Here is a 23,234-nt window from a genome sequence, read left to right as displayed (position 1 = left end):
TCTGGTACCCTCGGGACCTGGCCTGTGCCGAATAAGGGATTTTGTCGGATGAGGGGAGATCAGCCTGAGGTGGGGGGGGAGGCGGCCCGAGGTCGGGGAAAGGGGGGAGGAGGTCAGTGCCCCGGGCGGGCCTGACGTGTCGGTGGGCCCTTGGCGGGCCGCAAAGTGTCGGTGTAGCCCCAGCGGGCCGAGTGTCGCCATGGCTGCAGCGGGCCGAGTGTCGGCGCGGCCCCAGCAGGTGTTGGCACGGCCCCAAGGTCGGGGTGGAGGTCTACCGCGTTCTGCGCATGTGCCCCCGGCCGTCAGAATCATGACAGATGAGGGGTGGTACCGGATAAGGAAGTCCCAGAGAAGGGAGGTCCAACCTGTATCACCTTTCTTCTTGCTTCCTCTTGCTGGAGACTGAGAGAAAGTGGAAAAATACTGAAGAGACCAGTTTGGTACAGTATTCTGTGTGGTAAGTCAAGTCCTCTATTAAAACTTTAGACCCTGTAGTAAGAATCCTATAGTAAGATAGCTTCTCTCACCTCTACTTGACCTGGCATGAGTACCGTTTATACTGTCTCACCTTGGTCCTCAGAATCAGACCACGATGAGCCCCAACACCCGCAGCGGCAACAACACCACCACCAACCTTCTCCTCAACCACCTGATGGTGCACAGGACAGAGGAGGCAATACCCCCACATAGGATATACAGTCAGAGAATGAGCTTCCCCAACATGACAGTGCAGCAGTGCCAAAGCAAGCTCAGGCTATCACGCCAGGTCATTGCAGACATTTTCAGATTGCTAGAGCAAGACCTGCAGCCCAGAGGAGCAGGTGGGCACGCCTTACCAATGACTGTCAAAGTCACCAGCGCCCTCAACTTCTTCGCCTCAGGCTCTTTCTAGAGATCTGCAGCAGACATTTGTGACATCTCAGTCGGCTGCCTGCAGATGCAGCGCACAGGTTACTGATGCCATGTTTGACACGTCAGCCAATTATATCAACTTTGCAACTGATGAAGCCAGCGTTACTGAGTGGGCACTAGACTTTCCCATGGGTGCAGGGCATCATCGACTGCACACATGTGGCCATCAGGGCATCCCCACATTATGCAGGAGTTTTTGTGAACCGCAAGGGCTTCCACTCCCTCAGCGTGCAGCTTGTCTGCAACCATCACAAGATCATCATGCATGTGTGTGCAAAATTTCCTGGCAGCTGTCATGACTCATCCTCCCTGCACCAGTCCACCCTCCAAACAGACTTTCCAGCTGGCTGCTTTGAGACAAGGGCTGTCCACTGAAGATGTGGCTCATGACACCCTTGAGGAGGCCAAGTACTGGGGCTGAGGAGAGATATAATGAAAGCCACATTTCCACCAGATGTGTCACAAAGCAGACAATAGGCATGCTGAAAATGTGCTTCAGATGCCTTGACAGATCTAGATCAGCCCTTCAGTACACACCAGCCAGGGTCTCCTGAATCGTCGTGGTCTGCTGAGCCCTCAACATAGCGCAGCAGTGAGGATTAGCGCTGCAAGAGGAGCAAGACACTGAGCACACAGCCTCTTCAGAGGAGGAGCAGGAGGAGCATCAGCTGGAAACGAGGGGGAGCAGGAGGTCCAGATCCCATCAGCACCCGAGCACATTGCTGTGCAGGATGCTGAGGATAGGCTTATCATGGCCAGATTTACTTAACTTTATGCATTACACCCATATGGCTGCCACAGGCTGTGCCAGATTGGTACCACCCCACAGCAACACCATAAAGCATCCTTACAATGATCGAGCCATTCCTTTCACACTGACCATTATTGCTGGAACTAACGTTATGTATCATCATTCACTCCAGCTCACTAAGCCACTTACTAAAGGCATATAGGGCTTTGATTGGCGGGGCAACGGGGGAGAAGTGGGACCGCTTTGAGAGGAGCCCCCACTTGCATGTCCCCTCTCAACATCATCCCTCTCATGGGCCACCTGCATTTCCCTGCTACTAAGGAGCTGCAGAGCACCTTGCTGCACAGCAGCAGGGCCATGACCATCCACTTCTACGTTGACATCCCTTCTAGAGAAGACGTCTATGAGTCTCTCTCATCTATTCTCCATAGAGATCATGTGCTCCTGTGAGCGGCGCATTAGCTGCTCCACGCAGTTGGCCATCCTATCCATGGAAGAGCCTACAGTCGCTAGCGCCTGCGATACAATGGTGCTCGTTGGAAATGGACTCCTCCAGTCTCTGGACATTTGCAGACATTGCGGTCGCAAAACCTGTCAAATCCCCCTGCACTTCTTTCTGCACCTCCAGGAATACCCTCTTTCTGCATGGCCCCCAAAGCTCAGCGCCTGCATGCAGCTTAGCAAAGCTGGGAGCACCCTGCACCCTCCTGCGAAGGGTCTCCATTGATGTCCCTGACTCCACAATCTGCTCTTGCTCACTTGTACTTGTGAGACACCAGGTGACAACACTACTCTATCTTGCGTGGCACCCAAAGAGGTGCGCGCATCTGTACTAGGTGCGCTTAGGTCTGGTAATGTTGTGCTGAGGAGTCATCTTCCTCTTCTTCCTGGACAGTGGGGGGAGGGGGAGGGAAGGCGTTGGTGGTGGGGGGGGGGCTCTTGATGGACCTTTGGGAGAGTAACGAGATAAGTTAGATATGTACAGATACCATTATGCACATGGTGAACATTCACTGGCTGCTGACATCAATCCCCAAATGAGTGAGTGCTGTAGCCATGAAGCTGTATGATATGTAATTCTGTCACCAGGTTGCTGAGATGTCCACCTCTCTCCATCTCCCACCTCCAGCTGCTCAGCGACTTCAGAGACTTCCAAGGCAGCCTCCTCTGCTGGTGGTAGGGTGGCCAATGGTGGAATGCCATCTCTAGTTCTCTCCCTCTCCCTCTTTTCCTGCAAGGAAGGAAAGAAGAGAAGGTTGACTGAGAGTGATGGAATGAGTGTAAGGAATGAATAGGTTACATCTGTAGAGGGTGATTATGATGGAGTGGGGTGGCAATGGCAAGTGGCCTTCGTATGTGCAGTTAGTTGATATGATTGCATTTGGATGAGGGTGAGTGTGAGGGATGGTTAGTCAGATGGGGATGTGATAATGTAGCTAGAGAGAGGGATGAGTGGACATGCAAGGTATGCTGGTGTGAGTAAGGATGTGCAGGAGCCGGATGGGGAAGGCAGAGTGATGGGGATGTGATGAGAAGCACAGCATCATCTAATGAGATCATTGAAACATTTCTGGCACTGCACCCAGGTCCTCCTGACCACATCCCTGCTGCTAACCACCTCTGCTATTTGGAGCCAGGCTCGGTTTGTCTCCTGGGGAGGTCTCTTCCATCCATTAGATGGAAGGAGGACCTCCCTGCATGCTCTCACTCCTTCCACATGCATACGGAGGGAGTCATTGGGAAACCTGGGTGCAGCCCTCTGTCTCAGTGCAGTCATGTTTGGCACACTTTGTCGCAGTCCAATTGTGCCGTATGCTGCCTGCACATTCCTAGATGAAACAAGAAATGCAATGTGTCCATGGCCCCTTTAAATATCCCGGCTAAAAAGACATCATCGCTGACGTCATCAGACCTGCACCATTTAATTGGGCCGGGTAATGCGCAGGGCGGCTTCAATAGGCCCCATTAACGAAAAGTCGTTCTGAGGTGCGGCATGGTATGGGGAACAGGGTCGCGACCCGCCACGGTGACTGCCCGCACCCGACCTGCCCAGGTACAGAAAATTCCCACCCGTGATGTTGCCACGTGGTGCTTGTCACTGAAGGTACTGTTTTGCTGCTTGTGCCAGAAATACTGGAGTGAGTTTGTGTTTAATTCCTCCAGTGTGCACTTTTATTTCTTAAGAAACAGTTTTTTTTAATTCTGTAACTGAGTATTGTCGAGCTCTCTTAAATCAAGAAAATCTTAAGAGATGTGGTATAAAATGTGTACAGATACTTGTGTGCCAGCTGATGTAGGAATAAAAATATTTTTTTTCCTGTGCTTTCTGCCTTGTTACGCTCCTTCAAACGCACCACAGCATTCAGCATTGGCATCAGTGCAAACCACATCCATTGCTAAATTTAAAAAAAATGTTGCCTGCATTGCAAAACCTCAATCATGTCAGTAGATGCAAAAAAGAAGGAATTAAAATAGGGACATCTATGCTTAAAGTGGTTTAATTAATTTTTGAGATAACTCCACAATCAGAGGGAGTCCTGGGCTTTCAGCACTTAGCTGTTAGTGAGGCCTCTAGTAAAATAATGATTTTTAACCATTCATTTGGGAGCATTGTCTCTGTGGGGCTCACTGAAATAAATCACAATAGCGTTCTGGTGAGTTTGATTCTAATATCCTTATTAAAATTTGATGAAACTCATAATGAAGTAAATTGTGAAGTGACTACAGGCTTTGGATAGTGGTGCGAATGACCTGCTTGCAATGCTATCAGCAAGCCCTTATTAACAAGTGTTCCTTTTTAAAACTGTGGTTTTAATTGTTTTTTTTGGTCTCCCCCTGACTTTGACCGTCTTTAAAACAGTCTAATCTCTTTATAGGGAAAGACTTTCATTTAAACTGCAAGCTTCAGATACGAAGGTAATTTTTTTTTAAACAAAAGTCACAAAATGCAACTGTTAGTGAAAGCTGAGGAGTGTTTTGCTGAGCGCTTTGTATTGATACTAAAGCTATGCGCAGTATCTTAAGTCAGCAGCTTTATACGGTGTTATCTCATTAAATTTTCAGAGAAAAGCTGCAAGCAGCTAATTGGAAGCATGTAATAGTTTAGGCCATGAGCTGTCTTATGGCGTAATAAATTACTGAAGGAGAAGACAGTTTTATACACTTACAGAGGGTGAAGTAGTTTACATTTAATGAGTTTTTAGAGAATATTTGATAGAAACATTGAACTCTTTAATCATTACAGCTTCACTCTAAACTATTTAGAGTTACTTTATGAATAGCATTAATTCCAGCAATAGTTGCAATAATTCATTTATCACAAGTTAATGACTTGCAGATAAGAATGAGTCTGAAATGTAATTTTCTCTATAGCATTGGCTATTCTCATTCATTATAGGGAATAGATGGCTTTGCAATTTCAACAGAACATACCTTCTGTAGCATTGGTGTGGATTTGTTTTCTGGAGTGGGTGATGTCTATAGTGGCTATAGGGCATCGTCTAGAGGAATTTGTAGATGCAGATGTATGCATCGTATACTGTAATTACTGTGGAGAAATAATTGGGCGATTTTAACTCTCAAAGTAATCACTTAGTCAGAAAGTAAAGGCTGTTAATGCTACCCTGACACTAATCCTAATGCAAATGCTTGAAAAATCAATGTAGAACTAGTCTTTTGTTGGCCCCTCATTGCTAACTGAAAACAAGCTCGTGCACACACTTGCCTCACTTGTCCCCACTTATAGTATAGCAGTATCGAGGATGACCTGCTTCCACACCAAAAAGGGATGAGTTCACATGTGTTTCAATGAGGGACCTGACATTCTAGGTCCCGAACTACATACTGAAGGGTGGAAGATGCCTGTGCATGGATTCTTTTAACCTGGGGTGGCCGTTGCACACCAGCCACCACACGGGCTTGACAGAGCTAGGTCTTGATCCAGTGGCAAGGGTTAACCAAGACGACTGGAGTCCAAGCTCTGCTGTACGGACCTAGTGCGCACGCATGCTCCTACTATCCATAGATCGCAGTATGGGCTGGCCCATGCTGCCCCTGGACCCTCTCCTCTCCTGGGCCCTGAACACTCGCCTCTCCTGGACCCCGACCACGATGCTCCTGAGCCCTGATCTCTCTCTGCTCCTCTGCCCCGATCAAAAATGGAGCAGTCAGAAACAGGACATCAATTAGTCTCCTCTTATCTTGGAGACATCAAATATCGACACTGTTATTTGCAATATCAAAATATTAAACTCCAGCCGAGTTGAAGGGTTATTAACACCAGCAGAAACAAACGCCAATTAACAGAATGAACACAATTCAGTAGGATGTGAATAACAGCAATAACAGCAGAATCCAAACCCTGCAATCACTTGTGAACTCGCTGGTGTGCCAGCAGGTTGGATGATCGAGTGAATCCCTTCCAACACTCAGAGCAGGTGAACGGTCTCTCCCCAGTGTGAACTCGCTGGTGTACCAGCAGGTTGGATGACCGAGTGAATCCCTTCCCACACTCAGAGCAGGTGAACGGTCTCTCCCCAGAGTGAACTCGCTGGTGTTTCAGCAGGTCGGATGAGGTAGTGAATCCCTTCCCACACACCTGCTCTGAGCGTGGGAAAGGATTCAGTACCTCATCCCACCTGCTGGCACACCAGCGAGTTCACACTGGGGAGAGACCGTGCCTGTGATCGCCATTCACTCAGTCAGCGGAAGAGGATGGTTTAAACAGCGGGGAATGGAGACACCGCAACCCCGGGGCAAGGAATTGAAGGAACCGGAACAAATGTGAAGTTTCCTCCACCTGAGACATAAGGAACCGTGCAACCAGCTTCTTCTCACACACTTTAGAGTTATTAGCCAAGTTTGCATCGAGCAAACCGTGATCTCACCAGTAACAGCACGAGGCTGCTTCTGACATTTTCTTCTGCTTGAATGTTAACCACTGTTTAAACCGATGGGAAGGGCCCATGTGAGCTCCCCTCCTCCAGTTCTGCCAGCGGCTGCTGTTTCCTCTGTGCTCGGCTGATGATTGTTGAACACATCAGGGAGCAGAGATATCCCTGGCCAGAGTAAGGGAGCAAACAGCAGCCTCCTTACAGCAGCTCATCACGTTGGGACTGTGGCCGCAGATGGGCTTTGAGTCGGGAGCAAAATACTTCACCAAGCCAGAATCAATGTGATCTTTCCTCAACCCGGAACACAAGGAACAGTGCAGGCAGCTCCTTCTTGCACACAGGTATTAGAAGGGCAGGATTTGCAGACGGGAAATTCAAACCAAACATCACGTCAAGATCTGACGGAATCGCTCGACTCCTCAGAACCTGAATATCATCGGCCTTTGAATGTGGAAGGAGAAATGTTTGCCAATTCTGTCTGTGGGAATAGATTTCAAACATCAGTGTGACTGGAAAAGCACTGAGACACACACACACACACACAAGTGAGAATGTTCCAGTGCACTGCCTGTGGAAAGAGCTTCAACGAGTTACATAGCCTGAAAAAACATCGCACCATTCATAGCAGGGAGAAACCGTACATGTGTTCTGTGTGTGGACGAGGCTTCAACTGATCGTCCAACCTGGAGAGACACAAGGACACCCACACCGCGGAGAAACCGTGGGAATGTGGGGACTGTGGGAAGGGATTCAATTGCCCGTCTGATCTGGAAGTTCATCAGCGCAGTCACACTGGGGAGAGGCCGTTCACCTGCACCGTGTGTGGGAAGGGATTGAGTCAGTCATCCCACCTTCTAACCGAGTCCCCACTTATATTTGCAGATTAAATAGCCAAAGTGACCCATTTTTCTTTCAGTTAGCTACATAATAACATACTAAGCAGATGCTGGCAACCCAGTCCCTTCTGGCTCATGTACGTCTGCCAGCTCCTGTTCATGTAAACTGTAAACTAGGTAAATTGCCAGAACTCAGGGGCTGACATTTCAGGGCAGGTCAAACTGAGCTGGTGATGGAGTATTCATTTGTCTAGTGTTTCCAATGGGTGTAGCAACCAGAAAAATTTACAATGTGCCAAAAACCATGCACCTTTCCACACAATATCTCCTCTGTACAAATGGTGTGCAATTCCCATGTGACTTGTATACCTGACAGCTGAGGTAACTGATCTCAGTCAGGCCAGAGGTAAGGACACTACAGTTGGCACTGAGGTAGAAGCAGTAAGGTGCATTGGTCCCTAGGATGGGATAAAGACACCAGGGCACATTGTGTGTTGAAGTACGTGGTGTGTTTATTATGATAAAATAGGAATTGGGGATAAGAAAGATTTGGATTTATATAGCGCCTTTCACCACCACCAGATGTCCCAAAGCGCTTTACAGCCAATGCAGTACTTTTTGAAGTGTAGTCACTGTTGTAATATAGGAAACGCGGCATCAATTTGCGCACAGCAAGCTCCCACAAACAGCAATGTGATAGTGACCAGGTAATCTGTTTTTTTGTTAATGGTGATTGAGGGATAAATATTGACCAGGATACCGGGGATAACTCCCCTGCTCTTCTTCAAAATAATGGCATCGTTTACATCCAGCAGATGGGGCCTCGGTTTAACGTCTCATCCGAAAGACGGTATCTCCGCCAGTCTGGAGTGTCAGCCTAGATTTTTAAACTCAAGTCTCTGGAGTGGGACTTGAACTCACAACCTTCTGACTCGGAGGCGAGGATGCTACCAACTGAGTTAGGACTTGAAGAGTTATTGAGTTGAATTAGGAGGAGGGGGGTAGTACTAACCCAAGGTGCTTCCGCAGCCATGTCATTTGCTTGAATATATACATTAATTCAGTTGCTTCATTGCTTGGCTGCAAGCAGTGGGAGTGAAGCTGCTCGACGCCAGTAGTCCAAAGGGGGCCGATAGCGAATTGACATCGCGTTTTCCTCACGACCAAATTTCTTTTCCGTTGACCTCAAAATCGGGCGGGGTGTGAAATCGACTGCCGATTCACTATTGGCACACTTTGGCCAAGTGCCATTGAGTATCTTCTCTTGCTCAGTTCCTGTGATAGTATGTCAGTTGAGGGACCAGATTTTAAATTAATCTTCAGAAACCATTTCACCATAGCGATGGAATAGCCTTCGGATACTCACTGTCTAGCCTTAAGTATGAAAAGTATCACTTGAGCGAGTTAACATTGGACAGTCAGCTCTTGTGGCACTGTACCTTAGCATGAGGTATCGTTTCTGTTGTGTATCTGTAAAGCATGCACTCCGATGTTCCGCCACCAGGGAGTGCATCCCCTGAAGTCCCAAGGGATCCCAGCATCCCTTGGGAGCACTGTATTTTAGCCGGCCCCTAAGGCCTGTTCCTCACTCTGGAGTGTCTTAATAAAGACTGAGGTCACTGTTACTTTAACCTCCCTGTGTGCAGTCTCATCTGTGTTAGGAACACAATAACTGGCGATGATTATACGAATCCAATGCAAAGATGCAGCAAACTGTGGGCATCCTGCAGAAGTTTTCGGAGGGTGAGGACTGGGAAGCCTATGTCGAACGGCTAGACCAGTACTTTGTAGCCAACGAGCTGGACGGAGAAGGAAGCGCTTCAAAAAGGAGAGCGGTCCACCTCACGGTCTGTGGCCTCATGAAGAATCTTCTGGCTCCGGTGAAACCCACAGATAAGTCGTAAGCGGAGCTGTGTACACTGGTTCGGGAGCATCTTAACCCGAGGGAGAGCGTGCTGATGGCGAGGTATCGGTTCTACACGTGCCAGCGATCTGAAGTTCAGGAAGTGGCAAGCTACCTCGCCGAGCTAAGGCGACTTGCAGGACAATGTGAGTTTGATGGCTACCTGGAGCAAATGCTCAGAGACTTTTTTGTACTAGGCATTGGCCACGAGACCATCCTACGAAAACTTTTGACTGGAGAGACACCGACCCTCAGTAAGGCCATTGCGATAGCACAGGTGTTTATGTCCACCAGTGATAACACCAAACAAATCTATCAGCACACAAGTGCTAGCAATGTTCATAAATTAACTGGAACTGTGTTTGCAGGCAGAAATGTACAGGGCAGAAACCACGAGTCTGCAACTGCCAGCAGGCCTCAGGTGACCCAGATGACTCAGAGTCCCCAACAAAGGATGAATGCAAGGCAATTCACACCTTGTTGGTGTTGTGGAGGCTTCCATTCAGCCTATTCATGCCGTTTCAAAGGGTATGTTTGCAAGAGCTTTGGAACAATGGGGCACCTCCAACGAGCTTGCAGATGAGCTGCAAGCTCTGCAAAACCTGCCAACCACCACGTGGCAGAGGAAGATCGGTCCATGGTGGATCAAAGCAATTTCGAGCCTCAGAGAGGAGGCAGATGCTGAAGTACATGGGGTACACACATTTTCGACGAAATGTCCACCTATAATGCTGAATGTAAAATTGAACGGTTTACCCGTAGCCATGGAACTGGACACTGGCGCTAGCCAACAGAGGCTATCAGGAACGCGCCCAGGCCATAGAACGTCATGGAGCCGCGGTCGTTCCTGGGACTCCTCAACTATTTTGGTAACTTCCTACCGGGGTTAAGCACCCTCCTAGAGCCCCTACATGTGTTACTGCGTAAAGTTGAGAACTGGGTATGGGAAAAAAAAAACAATTAATTGCTTTTGAGAAAGCCAGAAACATTTTATGCTCCAAGAAGCTGCTTGTATAACCCGTGTAAAAAACTTGTGCTAGCATGTGATGCGTCGTCGTACGGAGTCGGGTGTGTATTACAGCAAGCTAACGTTGCGGGGAAGTTGCAACCTGTCGCCTGTGCCTCAGGCCGAGAGGACCTACAGCATGATTAAGAAAGAGGCATTAGCGTTTGTGTCCGGGGTAAAGAAAATGCATCAGTACCTGTTTGGCCTCAACTTTGAGCTGGAAACTGATCACAAGCCCCTCATATCCCCTGTTCGCTGAAAACAAGGGGATAAATACTAATGCCTCAGCCCGCATACAAAGATGGGCACTTGCGCTATCAGCGTATAACTATACCGTCCGCCACAGGCCAGGCACTGAGAACTGTGCGGATGTTCTCAGTCGGCTACCATTGCCCACCACGGGGGGTGGAAATGGCGCAGCCTGCAAACTTGTTGATGGTGGCGCAGCCCGCAGATTTGCTGATGGTCATAGAAGCGTTTGAAAATGATAAATCACCTGTCACGGCCCGCCAGATTAGGACTTGGACCAGCCAAGATCCTCTGCTGTCCCTAGTAAAAAACTGTACTGCATGGGAGCTGGGCCAGCATCCCCATTGAAATTAGCAAGAGCTAATCAAGCCTTTCCAGCGACGAAAGGACGAGCTGTCCATTCAGGCAGACTGCCTGTTGTGGGGCAACCACGTAGTGCTCCCAAAAAGGGCAGGGAGACGTTCATCTCGGATCTCCACAGCACACACCCGTTTATAGTAATGATGAAAGTGGTAGCCAGATCCCACCTGTGGTGGCCCGGTATCGACTCTGACTTAGAGTCCTGTATACGACAATGCAGCGTGTGTGCTTAGTTGAGCAATGCGCCCAGAGAGGCATCGCCAGGTTTGTGGTCCTGGCCCTCCAGACCATGATCGAGGATCCATGTCGACTATGCGGGCCCGTTTCTTGGTAAAATGTTCCTGGTGGTGGTGGGTGCTTTTTCAAAATGGATTAAATGTGAAATAATGTCGGGAAGCACCGCCACCACCACCATTGAAAGCCTGAGGGCCATGTTTGCCACCCATGGTCTGCCTGACATACTGGTCAGTGACAACGGGCCATGTTTCACCAGTGCCGAATTTAAAGAATTCATGACCCGCAATGGGATCAAACATGTCACCTCGGCCCCGTTTAAACCAGCCTCCAATGGGCAGGCAGAGCTGGCAGTACAAACAATCAAACAGAGCCTTAAACGAGTCACAGAAGGCTCACTCCAAACCCGCCTGTCCCGAGTACTGCTCAGCTACCGCACGAGACCCCGCTCACTCACAGGGGTGCCTCCGGCTGAGCTACTCATGAAAAGGACACTTAAATCCAGACTCTCGCTGCTTCGCCCCAACCTGCATGATCAGGTAGAGAGCAGGCGGCAACAAAATGTAAACGATGGTCGCGCCACTGTGTCACGGGAAATTGATCTGAATGACGCTGTGTATGTGCTAAACTATGGACATGGTCCCAAGTGGATCGCGGGCACGGTGATAGCTAAAGAAGGAAGTAGGGTGTTTGTAGTCAAACTAGACAATGGACAAATTTGCAGAAAGTACCTGGACCAAATGAGGCTGCGGTTCACAGACTGCCCTCAACAACCCACAGCAGACACCATCTTTTTCAAGCCCACAACACACACCCAAAGGATCAACAACACCACCCCGGACCAGGAAATTGAACCCATCACGCCCAACAGCCCAGCAAGGCCAGGCTCACCCAGCAGCCCTGCAGGGCCAACAACACGCCAGCCCAGCGAGGGCACAGCCAACACACCAGAACAAACATTTGTACCGAGGCGGTCTACCAGGGAAAGAAAGGCTCCCGACCGCCTCACCTTGTAAATAGTTTTCACATTGACTTTGGCAGGGGAGTGATGTATCTGTAAAGCATGCACTCCCATGTTCCGCCACCAGGGAGCGCATCTCCTGAAGTCCCAAGGGATCCCAGCATCCCTTGAGAGCACTGTATATAAGCCGGCCCCTAAGGCCTGTTCCTCACTCTGGAGTGTCTTAATAAAGACTGAGGTCATTGTTACTTTAACCTCCCTGTGAGCAGTCTTAGGAACACAATAGTCTTCATGAGGGCAGTGAACACAAATACGAAAATGACTGAAGAAGGATCTTCCTGGCTGTTTCTTTTCTTGTCCCATTATCATCTTCTTTTGCCTTTCACCATCATCCCTTTTGTCTCTTAATCTCTTCTGCCTTCCACCCGATCACAGACCTTCCCTTTTGTTCTTTCCTCTACTCCCCCTTTCCCTGTACTTGCTTAAAACCTGTTACATCTCTAATTTTTTCCAGTTCTGAAGAAAGGTCATCGACCTGAAATGTTAACTCTGTTTCTCTCTCCATAGATGCTGCCTCACCTGCTGAGTATTTCCAGTATTTTCTGTTCTTCAAATTTCCAGCATCTGCAGCTTTTGCTTTTGCCTTCCTGGCTGTTTGTTTACTATGTAAAGGGTAGCAATTGTACAGCAGCTCTTCAAGCAGGGATAGATCTGGAAGAAATGATCGGATAAGCCCCTAATTGCCTTTGGGCCAGCAGTTGTTCTATTCAGAACTTTCTGCCCAAACATTAGGATGGTCAATAGGTGTTGTCCCTGTGGCAGTGACACCTGGATATCAGCTGGGGTACTAGAAACAGCCGTGTCTGTGGTCTGTCAGTCAAATCCATTTCTACATCCCGCCCCCCCCCCCCCCCCTGTTTAAAGGTCGATGATGTCATACTAGACAGAGTGTAACCTTACTGATACCGCTTATAAAATCAGGCATTGAGATGAATCAGGGTTCATTGAGAAATAAATTACTGGCCATCACTAAAAGGTATCAGTGATACATATTTAACCTGTAATTAATTTAATCTACTATTAGCAGGTGGCAGCCTGTAATTTTCTCCTTTTTGTTAGAAAGAGTGGGCAGAACTGATATGGTAAAATGTTTTCTGAAGATTAATTTTAAATCTGGGCCTTGCAGTCTTGGATAGATTTATACCTGAACTCAGCAGAAGCCTGGTCCAGGGATGAACATTTCTTGGCAAATTACTTAGACTATGTGCTTGTCAGAATTCAACTGTATTCATATTTAAATCGAATTGAAATTTGAAATGTCATGGAGATTAAGACACTAATGACACAAATGTAACAAAGCCCCACAGTAAGTCACATGTACAAGAACTGGAAATGTAAAAGGCAAACTTTTGTTTTCATGGCAGTGCTTTCATATTTAGCCAGCTCCAACCGTGGTACGCTTGGTGCTGGGGGGTAAGGAGAGTCTAGGCCGAGCCAGGTTGGGGCAGTGTAGGAATGGGGTACCTTGGGTGCAGCTTTTCCCCACTCCCGAGATGGACCCAGTTGAAGTTGAGAAAATTCACAAATGTAATGGTGTTTATACCTTAAAAAGAAACACTGCCATTTATATAGTGCCTTTTATGACCTCAGTGTCCCAAATCCCTTCACACCCAATGAAGTATTATTGAAGTACTGTTGTAACATAGGAAATGTGGCAGCCATTTTGCGCACAGCAAGGTCCCACAAAAAGCAATGAGTTAACTGACCCGATCATCTATTTTAGTTGTTGGTTATCCCCTGGCTGCAATGTGTTAGGAATGCTGGCACATTAAGCTAATCCTATTTACACTGCCGTGTTAGAGGAAACTCTGGAATAAATGCAGCCTAAGTTTATTCCAATGGAGGCCTCTGGAACCTCATTTATACCGAAAAACCCACATAATTGCACATACCAAATTTAGCCCTGTTCTAACAGGCTGTACATTCGGCACTTGCGGAATGAACAAAAAGCCCCTCGATTGAACTGATCAAGTGTTGTTGCACAGACAAAACAGGAGACAAATGTGGAACCTACATTTTTTTTTAAGTTTATGTATTTACTGGCCTACTGGACAAAAAAAGCTATTCAAACTCCACTTAATTTAATTTTCAGAAGAGCTGCGAACAAAGTAACTGCATTTAAGAATATGTTTGCTTTTAGTCTTGAAAATCAAGCAATCCACTGAGAGCATTTTTGTGATTATTCTGCAGGTATAAATAGTTCTTCGGCCTTTAAATTCAGGTGTTTTTTGTATAATTCCATTGAAATAAATATTTAATGAGGTAATTATAGGCTTTATCTAGTTCATTCTGTTGGAAGATTTACTGTTAGGAAAATATTGTAACAGACTTGAACCAGAATTAAATACTCAAATAGTATATATAACGAGACCTTCCAACGCGCCCTCACCTCTGAACCATCACCTACATTTAACCTAACTCACGGCTTAGTTTAATGGTATATTTTGTATTAAGCAAAATAACAAAGCTCCTGAGAGCTGAAAACATCCCTGACTCGCCACCCCCACATTCAAATGTCTTTAGACGAGAGAGTTGTCAGAACATGGAATGATTTGCCATAGGGAGTGGTTGACACAGAGGCCATTGCACCATTTAAGGGAAAATAGGATAAACATTTGAAGTAGAGGAAGATTTAAGGCTATGGGAGATTGCGGGCAGTGAGATTCATTTTGTCTTTCTCACAGATGTGCTGCACCCAATGGCTTTCTTCTGTGCTGTAAAACTCTATGGTAACTTGCTACACCTCACATCCCTGCCAGTTGGCCAAATCTTCAACCTCAGAAAATTTTCCATGGGTTGGAAAGATCGAATAAACTTTTAGAAAGCATAATCAGCAAACAAAAATGCGTTTGTATGCACATACAAACTGAGAGTGAGTGCACACTGTTTATTTGGAAAAGGCAACAAGAGAAGATACAGTAGAGCTTGTTTCTAATCATTGAATGATGCTATATGGGGCGTACGTCAGCTTTTAGTAATCAGCACAAGAGGAGGAGTATTGAAAGCAGCAGTTCGTGATGACCATGTATCCACTGACGGAGAGCGCATATAATATTATCCACTGCACATCTGGGACCTGATATGGCCAGATGTTAGTGCATCTCCAGGCCTGAATATGTAATGCAGCATGGGTGTGAGCTTAGTTTACATTGGGGTCTAATAAATAAATGTGGAAGTTTGTTGTTGATACAAGTGGGCAGCTCGACTGAAAACTCACATTTTGGGTGAAAAAAGACGTGCAATATATATTTGAGTATGCAGACTTCAAAAACGGAGGTGTGCGATGCTGAGCCACAGTCTAACTTGTTAGTATGAGACCTGCCATTGATGTTGACCTCAGGTTGCAATGTGAGACTTGCAGCTTTAATTCTGGATAGACCTGACTTTGTTTTGCTGCTATAAGATTGGGTAAAGTGAAAGTCTCTTATGAGATATTTTTACATTTCTTTCCGCTCCCTCCATACATACTCCCCTCCCAATTTAACTTAAGGCTTCACCAATCCAGTCACCTTTTCCAGCTGCGAGGTTAGGGAGATGACCTACCCCTGCTCTCCACCAATGTTGCTGTAGAGCTAGCTGCTTGAAAGTGTACAAGTGGCCTCCTGCTCAAATTGGCCCCGCCTGCCTCTCGAGAAGTACCTGATCTTGACTCTGAGCTTCTCAGCAACAACACAGTTGATATTGGTAACTCGGGGCAGCAATTATGGCTACAGACCTGCACAGTAACAATTCTTTAATGTGCTGTGCCTCTGTGCTGCCGACAGTCCCAGAGTATTTTTATAGGCAGCAGGTCCTGCTGCAGTACTATTCCACAGCTAGGGTCAGTCAAGTGACATTATTCACTCGTGCACTTTGATGGTGAGTGTCAGCGGGCTGTCCGATCGCTGGGAGCATCACAACCGAAGCCGATCCCGTCCTCGCCCAATCATCATCATAGGCAGTTCCTCGAATCGATGATGACTTGCTTCCACGTCAAAAAGTTCACAGGTGTTTCAGTGATAGACCTAAAAGTCCAGGTCCGAACTAAACCTTGAAGAGTGGAAGATGCCTTTGCTTGGATTTTTTTTTAACGTGTGGTGACCGTTGCACACCAGCCACCACACGGGCTTGACAGAGCTAGGTCTTGGTCCAGTAGCACGGATTAACCAAGGCGACTGGAGACCTGCTCTGCTGCACGGACCTAGTGCGCACACATATCGCAGTGTGGGCTGGCCTGTGCTGCCCCTGGGCCCTCGCCTTTTCTGGGCCCCCGAACTCGCACCTCTCCTGGGCCCCGATCACGTCCCTCTACAGTCTCTCGCCACTCCTTCGCCCCGATCTCGCTGCTCCTGATGCACCTGCCCATGCTCCAATCACCGACCTGGACCTTGGTGACGTCCCTTTTCACTGCCGTAGCTCTCCTGCTCCAGCACATGCTGCTCCCTGGAGTGGTATGCTGCCACACTGCTCCTTCCGCTCCCCGGCCTGCTCCAATGGCACTCACTGGCCGGGGGCCGTGCGTCCATTGACAGCAGGAGTCGTGACTAGTCATCAGGGCCAGGAAGTTGGATGATTCTTCACCCCTTTCCCAGCCTGAGGTCCTGAGCCCTGTAACTCCCTCATGCACCGCCCCATTGTTCCTTGCTTGTTTCAGCTAACTTAGAATAAAAACTCGGATGATTTTGGTCGTTAGGCTGATTCTCACACTATAACTCACAAAGGTTATCACAGGGGGCTAGGAGGAATAATCCACTGATCTAATAATACTCATAATAAAAGCTGCATAGGGCTTCCCCAATGGCGCTGAACCTACCGAATGAGTAAGTATCTGAGCCATACCAACCAGGAATGCCTCCGGTTCAATCCCTGCTCTGTGTTGTTAGCTGATCTCAGCTAGGCTGGTGGCAGGAGCACTAAGATCAGCTTCGATGCCCTGGGTTAAGGAGAGATTTGGTCACCATTCCCACTCCTGATCGATGTCCAATGATCCTGGCTAGAAGTGTGTGTGTGTGAGTTTGTGTGTTTCTGATGCTCCCTGTGGCCAAATAGCTTGCTGAGCTTCACTGTCAGACTCGCATGTGAATAATGGCTGCTCAGTTGAGCTACTGGAGTGAGAGGATCACCTGTGGATCGGTCACCCAGCAAGGAATCAGTGCCTTCAGGAGAGGGCAGAAACTTGGTGAGGGGAACAAAACTAAAAGCAACACATGATCGAGGCCAACAATACGATACACCTCTGCCAAACTTTCAAGTTAAAAACTTTACATTTACTATAATGACAGCTGTGTTATTAAAGGAGTTGTTTTTCCTTGAGGAAAATGCTGAGAGATTGATTCCCCTGACTGGAAAGTCTAGAACTAGGGGGCCATACGCTCAGAATAAGGGGTCAGCCACTTAAGACTGAGATGAGGAGGAATTTCTTCGCTCAGAGGGTTGTGAATCTTTTAAATTCTCTAGCCCAGAGGGCTGTGGATGCTGATTCGTTGATTATATTCAGCAGGTAGACGTTTGGACTCTAGGGGAATCAAGGGATATGGAGATCAGATGGGAAAGTGGAGTCGAAGTTGAAGATCAGCCATGATCTTATTGAATGGCGGAGCGGACTTGAGGGGCCGTATGGCTTACTCCTGCTTCTAATTCTTTTGTTCTTACGAATGCTATTAGTGATGGTCATTGCTTAACCATGTTAAAAATAAAATACTGATTTTAAAAAAACAGAAGAAGCAGCAATTCTCCTCTGTCAGGCCCACCATTTGGATAGATTCTACAGGCATTCTAGATCGGTATGACTATTTCTCCCCCCGCCCCCCCTCCCCTTCATTCCCCCAATGCCCAGATTGCCCTCTATGGTATAAATGTATTACCATCCAAATCCTCATATCTGTCATGGAATTTGAGTCAAGATGACCTCTGCCATTGGTGAGGCACTGTGGAATTTGAGATATGATACGTCATTAAAAGTTAAAAAAGATTTCTCGAAAATTATTATGGGAGGAAGCAAAGTCAAAATAAATGTAAATTTTCATTTTTTAAATCTACAGCTACCTTGTATAAATATGTAGAATCTTCGGGATTATCTAATAAGTATTATATTATAGAATTTTATGGCTCTGGTACAGACCACAAAGGGTTGCAGTCTGGTTTTGTAAATTGCAGTGGATTTTAAACATAACGGGATGCTTCATTTGCATATTGAAACTGCATTTGGCTCAGGTTGGTATCTTGCGTTACATGACGCACTGTTCATTGTGAAAAATTAAAAGATGTTGCTGGTGGAACCCATTGAGATTCATGAGATATTGTGCAATCCTACGCGTTTCACATACACAAAAAAAAATGATGCTCCTGAGTTCTACAGGAATTTGTTTTAAAATTCTACATGGATCTGAAATGTTTTGTAGGATGTTAGAAAAGGAAGCCTGTCAGGCATTTTTTGTTCGATTCTACAAGCAATGACATTTTCCTTTCAACTGGGAACCTGTTTTTTAAAAAGTTGTATTTGTAAAGAATGCTCAAGGAGTCTTCTATAAATCATTTTAGGCTTTGTTACCTTTCAGTTCAATTCTGAGCACTGGGACTGATCCAGCCTATTTATAGTTTGAGAGTACTTCTGGCTGGAAGTCAGATAAACAAGCTGCTTACTGTTGGTCTTGTAGTCACATGTCTGCAGTCCTTTGGCAAGTACAGTGAGCTGATCCTGTATTAATATCTTGAAGGGGACACTGTGGTTTTCTTCTGCCGAAGATTGCTTCTGCTCTTGCTCCCAGAGAGCAGCTACGTTAACTAACTCTTTATAGCCTCGTGATTTGCCAAAGGGAAAACTCTACAGCTGAATGAGCTAGTCGGGAATAACCCTCAAAGCCTCTTGAAATCCAATCTTATTGCATGGCTCAGTGCAACAGTATGTAATGTGACATCTGTTTTCAAAGGGTGGCGTTGTTTTTGCCTGTCAGGCTCTGCAGGACAGAGGGGCAGGCTCTCCGAGGCCAATGGAGGCTACCATCTGGCGGGAGAGTTCTTTGATTTGCTTTCCCCCTTTCTCAAAATGCCTAGTAAAATCCTTCATTCACCCGGGGATACCACAAGACTCGGACTTGGATAGTGGAGTAGGCAATAATGTGTGATTACTGTTTATGAGATTCTTAGTGGCCCTCAAGACACTTTTACACAGCTGGAGAAGCCGCTGTGTGTTACTAAGTACACAGATTGGTTGAAAGAAATGTCGGATACTGTCTTATTGGAGAGAATCCTTCTCTGCCATAAGAATTATAACATAAAAGCTCATAAAAAATCAACTTGTTTCCTTAGGGAGAACAAGACCGAGCCAACAACCTTTTGCCAAGTGGAGGTGTTACCTGTTTGTTTGAACTGAAGGGACGTGCTCACTTTTCCTGCCTCACTCCCTTTTGCAATCTTTTTATAAACATTTTTTATTTGTACAAGCTAGAATCTGATCTCAGTGATGCGCCTACTGATTATTTATATTTTTTACTTGTGCAGTTTGTTATTGCATTGTGATAAAGAGGCATTTGTAAAGATACAGAAAATGTTGATGGTGGTAGAACACAAAGTACGTTCTGTAGCTACTTATCTTTGCATTTACCTCTGCATCTCCAGCCTCGTGCTTATGAATCTTGCATTGGAAAGTCGCTTTCCCATACAGCGGAGCCTATTTTTAGTGGTATAATAGGTTGCCCCGACCTATTCGAAAAGATGAGCAACTTTTACCGATTCTGTAAGCAATTCACTTATCGTATTCTAAGATCTTGTGCCAGGCAGCTTAACCTTGACTTATACCGTCTCCTTCATTGTGGGAGGTTCTCGTTCTGCTAAGTCTCTACCCACCAGATGAGATTGTTGAATTCATGGCTTGACTGCAGGCCCATGACCCCGAGGTTAACCCTGAATATCTCCTGGGCACTTCATCCTGTTCAAATCCTATTGTTAGACTGAACAATTTGCAACAAAAAAAATCCTGCTGGTTTTGACTAAGTTTGGCAGGAATTGTATTCACTGTACACCACACAACATTTACATAATGAATGATATCAAATTTGAGATGTGAAAAGTGAGTGTTCTGGTGATACATGATTGTTTGTAAACTGATTCATTTATATACTCCATTCACTGGTAGACGTTACCACAGAGCTTGTGATCAAACAATTAGGTAAATTTGAACCCAATTTGGCTGTGTTGTGAGTACGACAGAGACTCTTGGGTTATTAGGTCCTACCATTGCAGGATTAATTATGTATCCCAGTGGAACTGATTAAGCATGCTGTGCTTAACAGCCCTATAGGTACCTTCTGCCTAATGTCCTAGGGGCTTCCCTGAAAGCTCTTTATTGGTAAGATAAAACTGGCCACAATTGTGCCCATACCTGTACATTAATACAGAATTAACTTAAAAGTCTAAATAAAGGGAATTTTTAAATACAATAGCTAGGCAGTGCATACAATTACTTGCTTGGTTCCATTTTTAAGTATACCAGTTTAAATTATGCTTTTAAAAACTGCGAATGTCCTGATGGTTTGAGGTTTGTAGCATTTTAAGGTGAGCAATGCATGTAATTATAGTTCCAGAATTTAGGAAATGTTAATGTCATTTATACAGGCTTCTCCAGTGTGCTAAAAACAGACTTAAAATCGTGCCGTCACGGTATATTTCAGCATTTGAGGTTTCATTTTAACAAAGCTAGAATAGTCCTCGCCTACTATAAGTAAAACCCTCACAGGCTGCACATCTCTTTAATCATTTGCTACTTAATCCATCTGTTTTGTTTGATATGTGGAAGCAATCAGCAGCAGGAGTATGATGCTCAAGACAAATAAACCTCTCTAAAGAGTGTAGTAGCCCCTGATCGCTCTTTATCCCTTTCAAAAGTTACATTTAAAAAAAAAGGTTTTTCCAGATTTTGTTCAGTTACAAATACAGTTGTTGTCTTTATTGCACATTTTGCTCAGCACTGTCACCATCTTGATTTCCAACAAGGAAATACTGATTCATACATTTGCTTGTTTTATATTATGGTTTCCTGTGAAAGTCCCAGCTCTGCTAACAGGAAATGAAAGTCGGGCTATGGATTTATACCTTGTATTGCTGTTGGTGCTATTTGTGTCTGAGCAGGAACGTGACACAGCGGAGCTGACATGTTTCCTCCAGGATCCCCAGCGGGTTATTTGCCAGTTGTAGAGACCTCGGAGGTGAGTTGGGTTCAAATGTTAGGGGTCGAAAAATGCTTGACTATACTTGCAAAACACCTCTGAAAAACACGACCTGCAGCCTTGTACCATCTAAAAACATTTGTCTTGAAGGAACGGCATTCATTTTTCTATTGAGCTCTGCCTAGAATGTGGAAGTATTATTAATTTGCATCAGATCTGACATCTTTGCTATCTTTGCTTTGAGGTTCCCAGTATTTAGTACTTAAAAAAAAAAATGCTGATCTTTTGACATTTTTTTTAAGCTGACTTTATCCACAAACTATAGCAATTTCGGAGGGATTATATAAAGGGAAGGATTTTGTAAAACATATTAAATACTTCAACGTAACCAGAATAAGCCAACAAGAAATGGATAAGGTGGAGTAGAAATTCGACCCTGATGCGCTCGTTTTACAGGCGTAAAATGGGCGCGACAAGGGCCTATTTTATGGGCCAACACCCTGTGGCCAAAGGATGCCTGAAAGACGCGCCCAGCACGCCTAGTTGGGTGATTATTCAAGCATCTCTGGCGGCTGTTTAAACAGGCGTTAAACCCCCTAACGTGTGTTTTGGGCCCCGCTGCTAAATTTGAGATTGCAGAATGGAGCGAGAGGCTGACCCATTCCTCTTGGGGTTACTTAAGCAGTTGCTGGCCGACTGTCAACAAAGGGTACTTTTTATTACATTTTTCTTTAAAAAAGCATTGCTGTGGTGCTGGGAGGAGCAGAGTGCTCCCTGGAACCCCACAGTATCCTGATCACCCCATCTCCCCCAGTTGCTACTCCACACCCTCCCCCAGGATTTAACTTTGGGCCGCTTCCGACAAGGCAAATGGCCTGATTTTCATTTCTTCAAATGGGCGAATTGCCCCTGGAGGCCCGAAGGCCCGCTGGCAGCTTGCCCAATTTTGGGACAGCCTCGGGCCTCCTGGTTTGGGCGTGCTTTGGAGCTGTGTATTTCCAGAACCGGGTACCAATGAATTTACATGAGTTAACTATCTTAAATTTAAATAGCTCCCAGAATTCAATGGGGATCCGATTTAAAATGAATTAAATCCGGAGCGGTTTGAAATGCTAGTGGGAACTTTGTTTTGTTAAAGTCCAGTGCGTGTAGTTATTAACTTTTTGAACTAGTTTATTTCCTATTTTCCTATTTGGATTTTGTTAATTGTGCTAATGTTTTTATCATCAAATGCTGACTATTTTTGTCTCTTTTTATATTGTTTCCCCTTGCTGGGCATTTTATCCTCTCTCACAATTGCTGGACATTTGAAAACTACATACTGTACATTATTAATTTAAGTGCTTTAATAATTAGTATTTCCTTTTACTGGTAACTCCCAAAAATGATGAAAGTGCTGATTGTGAAGACTTGTCCAGGCAAATATTTTCCTATTGCCATAGCAACTGAGCACAGGCGGTATTTTAGACAATTAGTAATGCTGCTGTAGGCAATTAAAGTTTGGAGAACTTCTGTTAGTGACTACAAAGATTTTAAGTTGAGTAAAACCCCTGAAATATTTGCCACTATGCAGGGGCACAATTTTAGACAAGTTATCAACTGGAATAATTTATGTTGATTTCTGGGTTGTTAACTTATTTTTGTATCCTCCTAAGAAAAATTACTGTTCTCCCCTTTAAGTTCCTTTTTCTTCCCCCTCCCCACCATGCATCATTACCCTGTTCAAATAATAGACTGAAATGTTGATGCTGGGGCTCCAGTGTTGCCATTTTAGAATCACAGAATGGCTACAGCACAGAAGGAGGTCATTTGGCCCGTCGAACCTGTGCCGGCTCTCTGCAAGAGCACTTCAGCTAGTCCCACTCCTCTGCCCTTTCCCCATCGGCCAGCAATTTTGTTTCCTTTAGGTACTTATCCAATTCCCTTT

At 45.9% G+C, this 23,234-nt stretch overlaps 1 protein-coding gene across 5 annotated transcripts in view; it reads left to right on the top strand.

Moving 5' to 3' along the window:
* LOC139260297 (C-terminal-binding protein 2) overlaps nucleotides 1-23,234 on the top strand; it is a 318,546-nt gene that overhangs the window by 66,240 nt on the left and 229,072 nt on the right. The window contains exon 1 of one of the 5 annotated variants that reach the window (XM_070876737.1): nucleotides 21,279-21,346. The exons of the other annotated variants lie outside the window; for them this stretch is intronic. The gene's annotated coding sequence lies outside the window, so the exon portion shown is untranslated. Of the gene's footprint in view, nucleotides 1-21,278; nucleotides 21,347-23,234 lie in introns of those variants that run through there. 5 annotated transcript variants of the gene reach the window in all.

Source organism: Pristiophorus japonicus, chromosome 3 (genome assembly GCF_044704955.1).
Source record: "Pristiophorus japonicus isolate sPriJap1 chromosome 3, sPriJap1.hap1, whole genome shotgun sequence".
Taxonomy (NCBI): Eukaryota; Metazoa; Chordata; class Chondrichthyes; family Pristiophoridae; genus Pristiophorus; species Pristiophorus japonicus.
This window is presented reverse-complemented; position numbering and strand designations above follow the sequence as displayed.